Source organism: Marmota flaviventris, chromosome 9, assembly GCF_047511675.1.
Source record: "Marmota flaviventris isolate mMarFla1 chromosome 9, mMarFla1.hap1, whole genome shotgun sequence".
Classification (NCBI taxonomy): domain Eukaryota; kingdom Metazoa; phylum Chordata; class Mammalia; order Rodentia; family Sciuridae; genus Marmota; species Marmota flaviventris.
The window spans coordinates 95,587,684-95,604,800 of record NC_092506.1 but is presented as its reverse complement, the minus strand read 5'-3'; positions in this window follow the sequence as shown (position 1 = coordinate 95,604,800).

The following is a 17,117-nucleotide window of genomic DNA, read 5'->3' as shown; positions in this document are numbered from 1 at the left end:
AGAATATTAATATTTATTTAAGATAAGTACTGCTTATGCTTTTGACAAAATAACAAAAAATGTAATATCAGTTATAATTTTTTCTTTGTCTCTTCTTAATATCATCCTATGAAGCAATAGTGTGTTTATAGCAATAGTCTGTGAAACACTGGATGTATATCTTCACTGGATGTTCTCTTTCTACAAAACATTATTTTCTCACCTTGCCCAACTGAAAGATTGAAAAGAAAGTATATTACTGCTTTGATGAATGCTAAGAGCCATAGCCGAGTAGGAATGACGCATGGCATCTTTGGTTGAAAGATGATGCCAGGGGCTGGGGATGTGGCTCAAGCAGTAGCGCGCTCGCCTGGCATGCGTGCGGCCCGGGTTGGATCCTCAGCACCACATACAAACAAAGATGTTGTGTCCGCCGAAAACTAAAAAATATTAAAAAAATATATATTTAAAAAAAAAAGAAAGGTGATGCCAGCAAGCCATTGAGATGATAATGATTATGTTAAGATCTGCATTCAATTGGATATTAGACCCCAGCTGTCAGCCTCAGCCTGCTACTTTGGAGCTCTCGCAGGGAGAACGCGGTTCGTGGGAGTTTGGGAAATAAAGTTTGTTCCTGCTTGAGTGGCTCGTGATTTTGTGCCCAGCCAGACTGCAGCAGATGAAGCCATCCAATGTTCCACTGAAAATGACTGTGTATTTCTCTCCCTTCCCTGCCACAGTGTACAAAACAAGGGCTCTTTCTGATCCCCTGACTTGATGAATCTAGACCTTAAGCAATGCTACATGCTTAAGCACATTTCTGTGAAATTTAACTTGCTGAAAACCCCATTAAATGTTCACATATACTTTATTTCCTTTCATTCTTTGATGATTACTAAGCATTTTTGTGTGTCAACATAAGCATTTTCTTTTCTCATCAGTTTCTTCTTCCTGCTCTGTTCTGAGTTAAGGTACCATTCAGTAACTTAACATTGCAGTATTTTATCACAGGAATTATGGAGATACCCTTCAGTGACTTAATGATCAATTCATAATGAAACCAAAGTCTTCCAAATCTAATTTACATAGGAGTTAATTCCTATTGTTTCACTTTTATTTGTATACTCTGGTTTGTAAGGCCCTTTTGCAGTTTGGGAAAGATGAATGGAAGGATCTTTTCTTCCCCCTTTCCTCCTTCTTCCACTCTTTCCCTCATCCATATCCCATTCCACTTTCAGGAACATAGCAGATAACTGTTACAAGACTTGGAGTCCAGGAACTCTAAAATTAACTTGAGCCTTCCAACCTATGGTAAGGTTCAAGAATGCCAATGTTTGTATAAAATCTCAGATAATAAGAGTCACTTGTATAGTGCTTTACATCATATAAAATGTATTTACCTATATTTACCTCATATATACCAGGCTAACAAACACTTGAAGTAAGCACTAAATACATTTGAATGAAAGCTCAGAGCGGTTAAGTAACTTGCCAATGTTTACACAGTTGAGAAACAGAACCAGCAAGCAAGCTTAGATCTCTGACCCCAAATGGAGTTTCTCTGCTTTGTGCTAATGGTTCTTAAAAGAAAGAACCAGTACCTAATTCACAAATTTAGGTTTTGTTCGGTTTTGTTTTAGTTTCTGTTGTTAAATATTAATAATTTCTAGTTTAAATAAAATGCTAGGTAGTAAAGTGTTCTTTATTGTACATGAAAATGCCAGGAACATACAGTAACTGCCAAAACATGTAAATATGCTTGTAGAGTTTAAAAAATATTTTTGGACTAGATACTTGTTCTCTTCAGCATAAACACTTCCAGTTTTTCTGTTGAGTGTTTTAGGGAAAAAAAAAAACCCAGAATTTAGTAATCATACTTTAAATCAACTATAAAATGTTCCCAAATGGCTACTTCATGCAATATTTCTGTTAGCCAAACTTACTTCTAGGTAGAAAAGTAATGAAGTGTACAAGTAAAAGGATTAATTGTTACTCATCAAAGGACATATTTACAAAGCCATAAGCCCATGCCATTTGCCTCCTTGAATCAGTTAGTCAACATTTACTATTCTAGGAAATCAATTTTTGCCTTAATCTAAATATAATATAATTAGCAAAGAAACTCTGCTTGTATTATCACACAAAATTAACACATCCCTAAACCCAATGTAAATTGATTTTTGGCTCATCTACAGTTTGGGATTACTTATATGCTGGATCCATTACTGGATAATCTAAATTTTATTATTTTTCTAATAAAATTTAAACAAAAAACCAAATATTATACATCTCTGATGTTATTTTTTTAATCTATGATTTTATTATTCTAAGATTCTATGAGTCCCTCCAAGAAACTGACGACCAAATTCAAACCATGGTGGGAGTTTCTTTCCACAGTTCATAACATAGTAGGATACAATCAGAGCACAAATTATTAACTGATACATTGGTCTCTTCCACAACAATAAAACCTATATTCATTTATTTGCTCATCCCTGAAGCAACATGATTATGTGTAGTATAAAATTCTGTAGATCTATCAAACACTTATTTCTATAGAACCCAATCCAAAGCAATTGCCTTATCAAGGTTACTCTCTATTTTCTAGTTCACAAGCACTAGCACTTCACTATTGCTTCATAGAATTTTACTGTAAAACATCTCCAGATCTATTCATCTCACAATAATTTGAAGCCTTTCATTCTAAAGCTTAAAAGTGTGTGTGTGTGTGTGTGTGTGTGTGCGCGCGCGCGCACAATTGTGCACATGCATACTGAAGGAAGGAAGGAAGATAAGCAAGCAAAAGAATAAAAAAAATAGTTTCTGAAAAGACAAAAACTGGAATTAGATTCATTTTGTTTTGTTTTCCTCAGGAAAAATTTTCTCTAGGCTGAGGATTAAGGAGTAAACTAATGTTTAGTTGTATTTTGAGAACCCCATTCTCTCTGTCCCTCTCCAATTGCTTGTGCTTCTGGAACACATCTAGCTCTGTAGCCACAGAGTTCAGTTCTGATCTTGAGTGAAAATCACCTCAGACATGTTTACTAGATCTTAACATTGGGTTGGTAAGGTCTTAGGAATCAAGACATTTTCTATATAGTATATTTTCCAAGAAAAGGTAAATTAAGAAAGAGAGTAGACAAAAATAAAATCAAATTAATTAGTAAAAATTTAAAAATTTATGTGACATCATATGTGATTGTACACACATATACACAAAAAGTGTCACACGGGAAAGCCCTTGAGTAGTAGAATCATGTAGGCCTGGACTGGATCCCAGCCCTATTATGTGATTGTGGAAATTTATTTCACATTTATTTTTTTAATCATGTTTTAATTAGTGCATTATAGTTATATCTAATAGTGTGGTTCACTTTGACATAATCATACACACATGGAATATAATTTATTGCATTTCAGTCTCCAGTGTTTCCTCTTTCCCTCCCCACTCACCCATTCCCCTTAGTCTCCTCTACTGGTCTTCCTTCTATTTATTTATTTATTTTTAAAATTGGTGCTTTATAGATATATATATAAAGGTGAAATTCACGGTACTGTATTCATATATATCCATAACATAACTTAGTCAATTTCATTTTGCAGTTACTCCCTTTTCCTGTCCCTCTTACTCCCTATTTCACCTTTTAAAACTTCAGTGTTTTTTGATCTGTGGGGGGAAACACTCAGTACAGAATTATTATGAGGATAAATGAGAGAATGAATTTAAGGAGCTCTGAAGTCATATAACGTCAGAATCCTAGCTCACAGGAACCTGGCAAGTGATTTAACGTCACAGAATTTCATAATTCTTATTTTTAAAAGCAGAAATAATACTACTGCCCATTTCATAGGTTTATTAAGAAGACTAAATGAGAAAATGAATAAAGGACTTAGTCCAGTGCCAAGCACATGGAAGGATTTATGAAATGGTCATTGTCCTTCCCACTTCAGTACCCAATGCATCTTTCTACCTTGTAATTATTCTTATTAAATATTCTATGAATTTTTTTATCAAATATTCTATTATTAGAATTTAGAAACTTAGGACAAAAATTCATTTGAAACTTCATTCTGAAGAAAAGAGTAGAACTAATATGCTTATTTGTTAACATTTTTAAATTAAATGAACTTCTAAAGATGTTTTCTTTTTAAAAAATCTTTTGCTAACATTTTTTAGAAATAGAAATGAAATCTTAAGTAAAATGAGAAATGAAAATAAAAGATTTCCAAACTCAGAATTAATTACTGTTAAAATTTTTTCAGATAAACTTCTATTTTTATTTCTTTATTTTAAAGAAAAATTACTCTATTTTTTGTAAAGATGATACATCCTAATTATAAGAGATAAAGCAATGCAGAAAACAAAAAGTTTTAAAATCACTTTAAACCCCATTACCCACAAATCACTATTATTAATATTAGAAGCAGATAATTTTGGATATTTTCTATAGAACTACAGATGGGTGGGTGAATGTATACATGTTTTTATAGATGGATAGAGAAATGGTTTTAATTTAGTTTAATTTTCCGTGAATTTTATAAGTAAATTAGAGGAATTGCCATATTCAAATAAAATATTTCCTCACATGAGACATTATTTGCTTAAAGAATTCTCTCTCTGTAGGGATTGAGGAAGACAAAGAGAGGCTATAAAATATTCATAAAAACTATGATATTTTAAATCCCCACAATTATCTATTTTAGTCACTGTCCACAGATGATGTGCTTTAAAGAAGACTTTTAATGATCGTTAATTTCTCTCTACTCCTTGGATCTCTCAAAAAACTCAATCCTGAAGTCAGCCTTGACTTCAGAATGCCATTCTGGAGTTAATTTTATCTTCTGGAGTTAATTCTGGAGTTACTTTTATCTTCAAAATTTTGTTGACATTTGTTGGCTTTCTTCTGACTGTGCAGAAGTCTGAGGTCAGACTCAACACTTCCCGCCTTGTAGATCAATTGTTTTTTACTCATAAATCAGTGAAGATATCTTTCTTCATCCTTTCGTTCATGCAACAAACATCTACTGGGCACCTACAACTTCCCAGACAGGGCATAGGCACTGAAATTATAGCAGTGAAAATCAAACCCCCTGCCTTCATAGAGCTTGCATTGTAGTGAAAACTTGAAGTATAATAGTTTAATAACATTTTTATATGTATGATATAGCCCTCTAAAACTCAATTCTGCCCTTACTTTATTCAACATTTATTTATTTGTCCCAGAGAAATAAAACCAAACCTCTGTATTTAGTTTATGGATTATAGAACTATTAATTTATGGATTACATAACTATTATTATTATTATTATTATTATTATTATTATTATTATAGTTGTAGATGGACAGCACACCTTTATTTTATTTGTTTATTTTTATGTGATGTTGAGGATCAAACCCAGTGCCCCACATGTGAAGGCAAGCACTCTGCCACTGAGCTACAGCCCCAGCCCTACAATTATTATTTTTAACAAAAATAAGTGTAACCCAAGTGCTATAGTTATACCTGCTATTAGGAAAGTAATAAATTCAGTTATTCAACAAATGTGTGTGATTAATATCATGATTCTTCTCCTGAACACTTTGAATATATGTGCATGTGTGTGTACACGTGTATGTTGGAAAATAGAAATGAAAAAACTTTTGATGTTTACATTAAACGTGAGTAGGAAAAGAGGATCTAGTGAAGTTGTATTAGAGAAGTCAAGAGATATATGAAAGAACAATTGTAATGCAAAGTTTAGGTAGAATTACATGTCTCAGTTGTTCATTTTGTACTGCTAATGCCCAAGATTATGAGTGGCACATATGTGTGTATATGTGTGCATGTGTATTTTTTTATGTGAATGAATGGATGGGTAAAAGAGTGGTATTATATCTGTCAAGAGAAGTGGCAGGTCATATACTACAAAGAGTCATCCTTGAATACAGAAACTTTGCATTTGAACATTAGGGAATCATGGAAGAGAACTAGTGTTAGCAGGAAAGATGGCAGTGAGAAAGTGGAGGCAATAAATATGTATTTTCTCCAAAAGTTGGTAAACTAGAAAAAGAAAGTATGTTGGGGTGGTGATAAGTGAAAACTTAAGAGGAAAGCAGAAGGGAAGAAATTTTTATTTTAAAATTGTAAAGACTTGGATTTCTGGTTTCTGGTTCTGCATGTAAGGATCTAGGAAATCACTTCATCTTATCAATAAATAAAGCCAGGCAAGTGGTGCATGCCTGTAATCCCAAGGGCTTGGGAGGCTGAGACAAGAGGATCGCAAGTTCAAAGCCAGCCTCAGCAAAAGCAAGGCACTAAGATCCTCGAAACCAAAACTAAATAAAGAAGCTATAGAACTAAAAATTACAATTAATAATTTAGACTTAACAGACATATATAGAATATTTCATCCATCAATGACTGAATACGCTTTATTTTCATCAGCACAAGAGACCTTCTCTAAAATAGACCATATCTTAGGCCACAAAGCAACTCTTAACAAATATAAAAAATAAGTGGAGATAATACCTTGTATTCTATCAGATTATAATGGAATGAAATTAGAAATCAATTATAAAATAAAAAATTGATGCTACTCTAACACCTGGAGACTAAATAATATACTATTGATTGATTAATGGATAGTACAAGAAATCAAGGATGAAATGTAAAAAAATACCTAGAGGTAAATGAGAATAGCAACCCAACTTACCAAAATCTCTTAGACACTATGAAGGCAGTTCTAAGAGGAAAGTTCATTGCATTGAGCACATTCTTTTAAAGAATAGAAAGACACAAAATAAATAACCTAACATTATATCTCAAAGCTCTAGAGAGAGAAGAACAAATCAACATCAAGGTAAGCAGAAAACAGGAACTAATTAAAATCAGAGCAAAATCAATGAAATTGAAATAAAAAATTCAAAAAATCAAAGAAACAAAAAGTTGGTTCTTTGAAAAAATATATAAAATTGATGAACTCTTAACCAAGCTAACAAAGAAAAAGAGAGAAAAAAAATCAAATCATTAAAATTCATAATTAAAAGGAAATATCATGACAGACACTACTTAAATACAGATGACAATCAGAAACTACTTTGAAAATCTATACTCCAGTAAAATAGAAAATCATATAGACATCAACAAATTTTTATACATATGACCTACCCAAATTGAATCAGGAGAACATAGACAATTTAAACAGATCAATTTCAAGCAATGAAATTGAAGACACCATCAAAAGCCTACCAACAAAGAAAAGGCCAGAATCAGATGGAATCTCAGCAAAGTTCTACCAGACCCTCAAAGAAAAACTGACTCCAATACTCCTCAAATTATTCCATGAAAAGTAAAGGAGGGAACCCTTCCAAATTCATTCTATGAAGCTAGTATCACACTGACACCAAAACCAGACAAAGACACATTGAGGAATGAAAACTTCAGACTAATATACCTGATGAACATAGATGCAAAATTTGTATATCAATACATATTAAAAAGGTAGTGCACCACGATCAAGTGGGGTTCATACCAGGGATGCAAGGTAAGTTCCACATATAGAAATAAATAAATGTAATTCATCACATCAATAGACCTAAAGACAAGAACCACGTGATTATCTCAATAGAGTGAAAAAAAAATTGACAAAATTCAGCATCCATTCAGGCTCAAAATATTAGAAAAACTAGGGATAGTAGGAACATACCTCAACATTGTAAAAGCTATATATGCTAAACCCATGGCCAACATCATTCTAAGGAGAAAAACTGAAAGCATTTTCTCTAAAAACAGGAACAAGACAGGGATATCCTCTTTCACCACTTCTATTCAGCATAGTCCTTGAAACCCTAGCCAGAGCAATTAGACAAAAGAAAGAAATTAAAAGGATATAAATAGGAAAAGAAGAACTCAAACTATCTCTATTTGTCTACTACATGATTCTATATTTAGAAGTTCCAAAAAACTTCACCAGAAAGCTTCTAGAACTCATAAATGAATTCAACAAATTAGCAGGATACAAAAATCATTATCGACAAATCAATTGCATTCCTATACACCAATGACAAATTAGCTGAAAGAGAAATAAGGAAAATTGTCCCATTCACAATAGCCTCAAAGAAAATAAAATACTTGGGAATCAGTATTTAAACATAATAATGTCCATAGCTAGTCCATAGTTAGTTCTCTAATTACCTTATCAGCTGAGACAATAACAACTTTGCAGCAGATAGAAAGCATTGAATTAGGAATATACTTAAATGGGCTTATTTTCACATTATCTCTCAAGAGGACTGTAACATAAATATGTAGACCTACTAACAAACATGTAGTAAATTGAAATATCCAGGAAAAACCAAAGGAGAATGAAAAGAAACACACAGTGATTTGCAGGAAGGAGAGTGTCACAGGCTGTGCTTTCCCTTGAAGAACAGACAAGAGAATGAACCATAGAGTAAACAATGATTGATGATTAGTCCATTAATTTGGTCTGGATCACAGATCAACCTAAACTTTGATGGAAAAAAAATCCATCCCCTCTCCCCTCCCGCCCTCCCCTCCCCCCCTGCGCACCCCCCTTTTAACTGGTTTTTGTATATCAAGTTGCCTTGTAAAATACATTTTTTAAATGATTAAGCTAAACCTCTGACCAGAAAGCTGAGCATTGTCTAAGTAGAAGGTCTAGGGTCATATTTATTTTTATCTCACATCATGAAGATGGATCCAACACATCTAAGACATAAACAACAAAAAAGAAGATAGTACCATTAAGTTTAGTGGTTAAGAACATGGACTTTGTGTCCTGGTTTGATGCTGGCTCCTGTACTCTATAGCTAAATAATCTTTTAAAAGTACCTTAATATTTTTAAGTAATATGCTCTTCATCTTTATTATATAAGAATTGGGATTATTGTGAAGATTATGATAGTATGTTACAGTGCCTCCCAAATCTTTATCTCTCTACCCTTCAAAGTTAATTTCCAATAAGTAATCACTATAATTAATACTATAATACTATTAACATTATAAATATGATCTGATTGGGTTTGGGACCCAGTCATATCTGGGTTCACATCCTAGATCTTCTGCTTTTTGCTTGTGTAATCTCAGAAAGTAACTGAACTTTTTTGAGACTTGTTTTTATATTTAAAATGAGTATAATAATACCTACTTCTTTGGTAACACTGAAGGATAAATGAGGTATATTAGGTGTACCTACAATAAGCAGGCACTCAATAGGTATCAGTTCCCTTTCTCCCACCTTTCCTAGAGAATAGCGTCCAATTTTTGACAATGGAATCCAAGATCCTTCACAACCATACACCAAACTCTTTGTTCCAGGCTTCCCTATTATTCTTTCTTCTTACCTTCCTCCTCTCCTTTCCCTACCTCCTTTCTACAATACTGCATAATCTTCCACTCTTAGAACTGGGATTACATTCTTTATATATTATGCCCCTTTTTTACATTCTAACTGAGGGAAGAGAAATAAAACCTCACATCTGGTCTTGATAATTTGAAAAGCTTCTTATATTAAGGCTTATGTCAGCTCAGAGAGAAAAGTCATCAATGCCTCCAAATGAGAAAAAAAATCACAAAACTTTCTGTGCATCACCTAGATTGCTTAGAGCAGCTTCTGTACCACAGTTGAGAGTAGGTCAGAGAGAAGCAAGGATTCATGCTTGAGATGCAGGCAGGAAGATCTAGGACCTTCTTGAGTTTGTATTTAGTGCTGAGAGTAAGGAAGTGCCACTGAAGTTTTCAGGGAACAGAGAAACATGATAAGATTGGTGTTTGAAAACGATAGAATATGTGTTATTGCTGACGTTAAGGTGAGATTAGAGGCAAGAAGATTCTTATTACAATTTTACCCATCTTAAGTGAACTATTTATTATCATTAATTATATTCACATTAATAAGTAGCCATCAACACCTCCACTTCCAAAAACCCCTCCATCACCTCAAACAGAATCTCTGAAACCATTAACCTTAAACTATTCCTTCTTCCCTCAATTCCTAGTAACCTCGAATGTACTTTGTGTCTATATGAAATTGCCTATTCTAGATATTTCATATAAGTGGAATACTTCAATAATTGTCCTTTTACGTCTGGCTTATTTCACTTAGCATAATGTTTTCAAGGGTAATAATGTTGTAGCATATATCAAGCTTCATTCTTTTTACTACTGTACTGGTTAATTTCAATTGTTAACTTGATTAGATTAAGAGATGATGAGGATTAAGAGATTTCTAGGTGTGTCCATGAGGGTGTGTCTAGGAATGGTTGGTATGTGGGATAGTGAACTGAAGGGGAGACCCTCCTTAAACCTGGGCAGCACCTGCAATAGGATGGTGGCTTGGATGCAATAAAAGTTGGAAGAACAAAGAAGTATCAGCAGATGCAAGCTCTATTCTTCTTGATTGCTACTTCAATCACAATATCCTCTTGTTTCTTTACTCCTCCAAAGAGGACTCTGCCAGTGATTCTCCAGGGAGTTTCCAGAAGTCTTCTGTCTCAGACTAGAAGACAGTCTGAGAACATTGATCCCTCTTGTTCTGAGGCTTCAGCTTCTGGACTGTGCAGTTATGGATTCCTCCAGCTCTCTAGCCTGCAAACGACCATTGTGGAATATCCAGCTTCTGGTTCATGTAAGCCATCTATTAAATCCCTTTTTATAATCATACTTCTGTTGTTGGTTCTGTTCCTCCAGAGAACCCTAATACAATGATCAAATATTATGTTGTATGGATATATCACATTTATTTATTCATTCATATGTTTAGATACTTGGGATGTTTGCCCTTTGGGCTATTGTGAATAATGCTGCTATTAACATTGGCATATAAATATTTGAGTCCCTGTTTTCAATTCCTTGGGTACAAATAGAGTGGTTCTCCAGGATCATGTAGTGATTCTATGTTTAACTTTTTGAGGAACCACTAACTGCACCATTTTCCATACCTACCAGTCATGTATAAGGGAGAAAGAAAACTCTTCAGTCGAGTGTAGTCAGAAAATTTCTGGTGGGCATGGCTGAGAAAGAAGACAAAGGAAAATATCTCAAGTGTGCAGGATAAGAGTGAAGAAGATTTGGTGGTCAACCACGTGCCTCTGTGTATGTGAGTGACTGTGCTGGGTGGGGTGGAAGGCTGTGGACTGGGTTTGAAAAGTGGGAGAAATCTAGGATTTTGAATTTGAACTACAAAGGTAGACAACAGCAGAAGTTACAGAGAACTGGTAGGGGTGGGTGAAGATGACAGGAATTAATGAATTCAGTCTGAGACCTATTGAGTTTGAGGTGTTCATGAGGCTTATAAGTGAGTCCATGTGGGTGTTCATTAGATTAATTTTGGATACAGACAGGGAACTAATTAATCAGGACCCAATTAGTATCACATGCAAGGAATATGGACAAGATCACAGAAAGTCCAAGCACAACATGATGACAAGGCAAATCTCTTAAGTGTTTCAGGGATGGGGAAAAAAAGAAATATGACAATAAAGATCCTTGAGGAGGAGACCAGGAGAAAGATGAGTCAGGGATTTTCTAGAATGAAAGAGGAAGGACCCATTGTGGTCTACCATATTGACTACTTTTTAAAAAAAATTCTAATTTGTTATACATGACAGCAGAATGCATTACAATTCATATTACACATATAAAGCACAATTTTTCATATCTCTGGTTATATACAAAATATATTCACACCATTCATGTCTTCATACATGTTCTCAGGATAATGATGTTCATCTCATTCCACCCTCATTTTTACCCCTATGCCCCCCCTTCCCATCCCACCTCTTTGCCCTATCTAGAATTCGTCTAATCTTCCCATGCTCTCCCTCCCAACTCCACTATGAATCAGCCTCCTTATATCAGAGAAAACATTCGGCATTTGGTTTTTTGGGATTGGCTAACTTCACTTAGCATTATCTTCTCTATAACTCCACCATTTACCTGCAAATGCCATGATTTTATTCTCTTTTAATGCTGAGTAATATTCCATTGTGTATATATACCATATTTTATTTAGCCATTCATCTACTGAGGGGCATCTAGGTTGGTTCCACAGTGTAGCTATTATGAATTGTGCTGCTATAAACATTGATGTGGCTGTGTCCCTGTAATATTCTGATTTTAAGTCCTTTGTGTATAAACCAAGAAGTGGGATAGCTGGGTCAAATAGTGATTCCATTCCCAATTTTCAAAGAAACCTCCATACTGCTTTTCATATTGGCAGCACCATTTTGTAGTCCCACCAGCAATGTATGAGTATGCCTTTTCCCTCCACCCTCACCAACACTTATTGTTGTTTGTATTCTTAATAGCTGCCATTCTGACTGGAGTGAGATAGTATCTTAGAGTAGTTTTGGTTTTCATTTCTCTAATTGCTAGAGATGTTGAACATTTTTTCATATATTTGTTGATTGATTGTATATCATCTTCTGAGAAGTGTCTGTTCAGTTCCTTGGCCCATTTATTGATTGGGTTATTTGTTTTTTGGTGTTTAGCTTTTTGAGTTCTTTATATATACTAGAGATTAGTGCTCTGATGTGCAAGTGTAAAAATCTGCTCCCAAGGTTACTGCAGTAGTCTCTACCCTCTTGACCTATTGAACTTCATCACTCTTAGCTAGCAAACCCTCTTCCAGAATGAATCCAGCCTGTTTTCTGGAATCCTTAAAGAGAAGTCATATGCTGTGCAGGCAGCCATTATAAATTCATGGTTGTATGCCCTGGCTGCAGGGTACACACACTTGTCCTTGTTTATTCTCATTATTCAGTGTCTATTTAGAACATTCAGCTCCCCTTCAATCTCAGTTCTTAGATTCCTCCCCTAATTCTCTGCAGAATTTTGCTCTAGAGATCCCATTACTACCCAGGGTCCCAGTATCTTCTATTTCTCTGTCACCCTAATGCCTTCCCTTCAGTATTTAAACATAATTGTATCCATAGCTAGACTCATGTGGGTTCCCTTCAAATCCTTCTCATTCCCCACCTGCAGCTGCTACCTTCTCTGCTTCCTTTCATATTTCCCAAGGGAGTTGTATCCATTCATTCTAACCTCTCACCCCTGTCCTCAATCCCTAGCCCACTCATTTCACTCATGCTATTCTAGATAAGGTCACCAATGACTTCCTAATATATGTTTTTCAGTCTTCTATTTCTTGGCATTATGGATAACTTCCCCTGGCCTTGTTCTATAAGTGAAGATTAGCATCACTCACCTACCTCAACCTTAACAGATCTACCTCCTACTTTAGTAATAAAATAGATCCTACCTTCTTCTCATGGGGACTGCCCTTTCTTATCCCTATTGTCAATTAAATTTCTTCAAAGAGCAATCTTAACCTTTCCTATTCAAATTACACCTTAGTCTTCACCAGCTTCAACTCTTGCAACATGAGACACTATCAACTATTTCTCTTCTTGAAACATACCATTATGTTGGCTTTTTTTTCTTTTTTTTTTAGCGTACCTACATGATGTTGCTCATTCTTCTCTGTTCTCTCTTTCTACTTTTTCACTTTCCATGACCTTACCTGTTAGTAGTTCCTCAGCACCAGAGGCAGTAGTAACTCTGACAGTAAATCTCCCATAGGATTGTTGTGAGCATTAAATGAAGTAACATAGCTATGACTCAGTTTTAGTCTATTGGTTTTTTCAGAGAAGTTGAGCCCAGTTTTATCAATTCTTGATCCCCCCCCAGAAAACCAAGAATTAGATGTGAAATATTCTGACTTTTAAGGGAGTTAGGGTGCAAATATTGAAAAACATACCTGAATTACCCTCTAGGGCATCTGTTAGGTATTGCATTTGCAGTCTGTTTTAGGGAATTTGGATAGCACTGAAGATGGTTCCTGTGTGCATTTTGGGGTTTACAAGGACTATTTCTGTATACCCATAATGCCCTGACTTATATTGCCTGGCACTGTGTCCTACACATATATATTGATTGAATGAATTGGTTGCATGAACATTTCCTTTTATAGTTAAACATCTTGTCATTTAAAAGCCAATAGTTGGTCAAATATTGGCTTCATTATTAGATTAGTTTATCCTAAGGTCTGCTGGTGTTGTTTCCCAACTGTTAACTGTTGCTGTTCTTAGTACTTTGCTTTAAGGCTTGTTTCAAAATATTCTAGATGTGTCCTGCTTGTATTGGACATCACACTTCTTTGGTTGTTTTATCATGACTTCTGTTTTCTGGCATCACTCTTTTTTACAACATAGCATTTCCAGTGCACAGTAGTTTCATTGTCTAAAGAATTAATGTACTAGTCCAAAATTGTTTCTTCACCCATCAGAATATCGTCCTTAAAACTATGCAGCCTAATAATGGAAGTGAAGATAGTGGTTTCTAATATTATATTCATTCACTCAAATGTAAGAGATTAAGAAAAAAGTCATTGAGAGCACACTTGTGTTCCTGGTATAAAGAAGAAAAGACAAATAAAATACAATTCTTTATTTTAAGGCCAATAATGCAGAAAATAATATAGTTATAAGAAGTTACAGTAGAGTTATAAGGAGAAGGAAACACACACTTTATAGGAGGCAGTTGGCCAAATGATTAAGAATACAGTTTCTGAAGCAGACTTCTCAGGTTCAAGTTTGGCTTGATTAATTACCAGCTGTTGGTTTTTCCATCTGTAAATGGGGTGTTAGAGAATCTATCGAATAGGTTTATTATAAAGACAAAAGTGAATTCAGCCTGGCGTAATGCTGCACACCTGAAATCCCAGAGGCTGAGTATTGCAAGTTCAAAGCCAGTCTCAGAACTGTGAGGCGCTAAGCAACTCAGTGAAATCTTAAACAACTCAATGAGACCCTGTCTCTAAGTAAAATACAAAATGGCTCAGTGGTTGGTGCCCCTGAATTCAATCATCTCTGGTATTTAAAAAAAAAAGTTAATTCATAGATATATAATGCTTAGGACAGTATCTGGTATAAAGTAAGCACCCCCAAAATGTTATGTTACAATTAAAGAGATGCACTTAACCTTGAAATAAAGAAAAAAACTTTCTCTGAGGTAATTTCTAATTGAAGTCCTAAAGATTTCCTCAACAAATATTTATTGGGTATTTTCTAAGCACCATGTACTAGTGTAATGGGGATGAAAATATAAGAGACAATGAGAATAGCAGGTTCAAACTCATGAAGATGTGAAAAGTCAGGGTGAGTTCTTAAAAGGAGAAAAAGTTGAGTGGGACAGTGAGAAAGAACTGGGGGGATGAGATTATTGAGCAGCCTTTTACATCATACTATGGCATTTGAAATTTATCCTATAAACATAAGAAGCCAAAGGGAGTGATGTGATTGGATTTGTGCTCAAACATTACTCTGGTGATAATTTGAAGTAGCCCAAATTTCTTTAGGAAGTGAGACTTGCCTCAAAACTCCTCATGGGGGAGGGGTGAGATGGTTTTCTCTGCAAACCCAAACTAACCGATTTCAGAATAAAAGCACTTCCAAATTAAGAAGTGAAAGTGAGTTTTCCACATGTGTAGTAAAAATAATACTTTGAAGGAGCACAAGGCATTTGTCACACACACAAAAATATTCTATGATTCATGGAGATTTCTGAGTGAAACAACCAACTCTAGTCCGGCCCTTCCAGATCTCTCATATTCTTTGTGTGTTTCATTGATTGATTTAACAACAAACAATGATTTCGCCTGATACTGCGTTAGGGCAATAAAAAAAAAATAAACATTTAGAACAAAAAAAAAGTAAAAAAAAAAAAAAATGAACAAAAAAGGACAAAAGATTCCTGTTCTCTGGAAGCTTACATTCCTCTGAGGTATAGGGAATATACATTAAATATAATGTTACCTTAGGTATTGAGATAAATGTTACTGAAATAAAAAAATGAAGCATAGTTCGAAAAATTGGGAATGTCCATTCATGATAGGAATTAAACAAGGCAAACAAGTCATAAAAGGATGATTTAAACACGAAATAGAGGAAATGCAAGGCTCTGCAGTGCAAAATTCATGATAAAACTCTACGGTGGATGCAAAGTCCAGTAGCTGCACACTGGTTTCAGCTGCAAAGAGTCCCCCTTAAAAACTGAGTGTTTCCAGTTATATATGCATTATAAATCCCATATATGTGTGTGCATATTCATATGATTCATAAAGGCCTATACAAGCCTACTTTAAACAATGTGATATGGACAAGGCTTAAAATGAACTGGAACACTGTATCTCCATTATTTTCACAATAAGAAACCTGGTGGTTGGTGGTGTTGCTGGTTGTGTGTGTGTGTGTGTGTGTGTGTGTGTGTGTGTGTGTTGGACAGAATCCCTTGCTTGGAACAGAGCCTGCCAGAGTTCTATTCTTCTACAACCTGTCCTAATAACAGCCCAACCCGGCAGGAACCTTGCTTTTTTTCCTTCTTATCATAAAAACAAACCAATCCCGCAACCACGTAGTATCATAGAGTGGTATCCTTCCCCTCATTAATTTGCTGCCGGATTTTTTTTTTTTTTTTCCTAGTCCTGACTCCAAGGGAAGAATGCCACCTACCGAATCCTCCGCACCAGTCAGCCAGTCCTGCGAAGCGCAGCAATACTAACTCAACACAGGTTGGCTCCAAATCCCCTCCTCTGATTACTCTTCAGGCAGGAAGGGGGTGAAAAAGCCAGTATTTGGGCTAACAGGAAAAAATGCTCTCAGCGCAGATATCTGATAAACACTTCCACATATTGTAGCCTTCTCAATAGCTAAGCCAGATTTCAACGTCCTCTCTGCCTGCATTTTCCTTAATTGCGCTTTCACATTCGGAAAACCCGCATCTTTGCACCCACAGACAGCGGAAACCGCGGGTGTAAACGTGCAAGGGCTGCTGCCCAGCGGCTGCCTAAGCCAGCCGTGTTACCAGTCTAGCCTTAGCGATTGAGAACTGCACAAGAGGTCAAGCGATGACATGGGGCTTCCAAATTTAAACAGCCGCTGCACTCTGAGCCGTGCAACCCCATCCCGAGCCCTGGGGCGTAGGGTGGGGGTGGGGGTTCTCCGCAGTCCGCTGAAAGCGGGCGGGGAATCACTGCAACTCCTCTGTTTCAGGCTGAGGTCGCCACCGCTCCACAGATGCAAGCGCTGAAGGGGCGCCTTTCCCCCGGACGCCGCGGGAAAGGAAGGGGTCGGGTGG